We start from the raw sequence: 2,892 nt of genomic DNA on the forward strand, positions 1-2,892 counted from the left end.
AAAAATCATCTGCTTGCCAAGCACAAATTTCAGAAATCACAAAATAACAAGTTTTCCATGGGGAGAGAGGGCACCACTCTTTCACATCTGCCCTCTTTGGTTTTGATGCCAGTATGAGAAGAAAGATCTCCAGTGACCAGCTATAGGATATAAGAACACAATACTGACATTCTCTGCTCAGATTTAGTCCTCACTTGCAATCTAAACCCAGATACTCAGTACAACAACAGTCACTTCTTCAAGGCTTTAGGAAATTTACAAGTGCCAGGTACTGGCAGGAGCATTTAAATATTTTACAAACTTCTTTATATAACTTTTCCTACACTGAGAACTCACCAACTGCCCTCCAAACTCTTGGCACTCCCACAAGTAGTTCCTTGGAAAAGCTGAAGTTATTGAGTGCCTAAAGAGCCTTGGGGGAAATGCAGCACTTGCACAGTGGCTGCTGTTCCCCATCCCCCCGTGGCTCAGCTCCAGATCTGCTTTTGCCACAGCCTGGCAAACCCCGAGTGGGAAATGCTGCTCTGGGAGGAGGAGGAAGCCTTACAGCTATTGCATGGAAAATGCAGAGAATCTAAGCAAGGCGAGTTGGAGAGGAATGGCAATTTGGAAAACAGATGCATCCACAAACTGGGGTGAGCCCAATAGTACCCAAAATTAAATACTGAACTATTTGTTTCCTATAGTTAAGGAAAAATCATAACAGAAATAAAGAGGCCTATGAAAAAAGAGAAAACATTTCTCCAGACATTGTGTTTTCTAACAAGAGCATTGACACAACAATAGAGCCAGTCTTACACAATTAAATCATCACTTGGTGATAATTTATGACACTGGCCTAAGGAAAGCTATTAAAAGTATGTTGGAAGAAGAAATATACATTTTACCAAAAGTTGAGTATTTACTATTCTGTCTTTGTCATGTTACTTCCTCATGCTCCCAAAACCATACATTTGTCTACTGAGACTCTCAGCTATAGATGTTTACTAGACCCTTTGGAAAAGGATTCAAACTCTAAACAGATCCCATTCAGCCTTAGCTGAGTAAACCCAAGAATAAATTAACATTGCCTATATCCAATAAAGCTCATTCCTGACTAAAGGAGGCTTTTAGCATATAAACTGTAAAGAAGCTGCAAATGGAGGTTTCATTTCCTGTCCTTCTCCATGGGAACTCTGGAAGAGAAAAGTTATTACTCAATTACAGTTTTCCCCACTCACCTCTCAAAGGATGAGATTATTACAGGTCTCCAAATCTGGTTTCCTCAGCCTCTTGAAAGATGACTGAAAATGAAAATGCTGCCTCCAAAACATTCCCTAATTTGCAACTCCTCAGATGTAAACCATCACTGCTTCAGATGTTAGGGGTATGATCAGTGTTGACTGAAAACCCACCTATTTCCTTGCAACTCTTTATGTTAGATTCACAGAGAACTTACCCCAACCTCCTTGTCTTCTGGCTTTTTCCAGATCTTTTTTCTTCATCCAGTGCATTTTGCTCTCCAAGGGATCTGGCAGATAGGAGACAGAGATTTTTTCAGCAGTCCCAGAGCAGTTCAGGTGGAACATGAGCCCCAGCCCTCCTGGCACAGTAGGACTAGGTTGACATCAAACTCTACAATCTCTTCTCTCAAGTTAGTTGTTCGCAGTCAACTGGGAAGGGAAATAGTACTTACACTTAGAAGAGGTCAGGACTGGGACCAGCCTGGAGATAAAAGTCAATGTTTATTGACTGGCCTGGCAACCATCTTTTTTTTTATTGATTATCTCCCAAGCACCATTTTTTCCCCCCAATTTGATCAAGAGCTTGTGATCTTACTTTATTTGTTTAGAGAACAAAACCCAAGAATGTGTTTCTGAGCTGAGCAGCAGCAGCAGGCTTGGTTGCTCACCAACTAATTCACACCTGAATTTTATATTACCCCATGGTCCATACAAAATTATTTGCTCATCTGCAGTGGTACCTTTATTTAAATAATAATAAGCAAGTAGCTTACCAAACTGTCCCACAAAGATCTGAAAAGCCACTGAGTCAAGCCAGTGCCAAGGAGCAGCAAAAGTAGAGATATTCCACATGACCTCGAGGATAAAATACCCCTCAGCCTGAGCTTAAGTTGAATGCCTCAAATTGGCCCCAGCTAGGTCTGGCTGGGGTGACAGAAGGCCTCTGTGTGCCCTCAGGTGACAGAAGGCCCTGGAAGTCTTCATGAGCTCTCAAGTGCCTGTCTCCAAGGATGTCTGATATGACAAGTGCATACATAGACAATCTAAAGAGATGAGCATGATCAGAGCAGCTCAGGGAGCAAGCCTAGGGGAGCAAATATCCTGTGATATTATCTGTGGTTTGACAACTTCACAACTTCATAGTTCTCATAAGAGTAACCATTTGCTGCCCATGGTGTGGGTGCCCTTTATATCTCTGCAGTCTTCTTCCAGGGTATGAGTTTAATATGAAAGAATTTTTTCCTTTATTATCATCTCTGTTTCTCTTTTCTGTCATTGATATGGTTTTTCCACTGTGCTTTACCTCATCACTCTACCACCGTGTATAAGGCAAGAAAGACTTTCTGTGGAAATCTGGTTCATGGAGAAGCTTTTGCCCCCTTCCTGTCAGTTCAATCCACTTTTACACTGTGCCTCTTCTAACACATCCCCAACTCACAAACACACCTTTCTGTTCTTGGCCATTGCACCCTCGGAACCGATTTTCTCCGGGTGGCCTCAAACCTGTAAAAGCCACCCCTGAAGCTGCTCGATGGCCTGCGGCCCTGGATGAGGTGTTGTGTCTGGGCAGCGTGCGAGCGGGGCACCCCGAGCACCGCTGGGGCGGCCAGCGCTCCGAACCGCCTTCCCCCAACACAGCGAGCGGGCACAGGAAAGGAGAAGGAAGGGC

Source organism: Geospiza fortis, unplaced genomic scaffold (assembly GCF_000277835.1).
Source record: "Geospiza fortis unplaced genomic scaffold, GeoFor_1.0 scaffold275, whole genome shotgun sequence".
Classification (NCBI taxonomy): Eukaryota; Metazoa; Chordata; class Aves; order Passeriformes; family Thraupidae; genus Geospiza; species Geospiza fortis.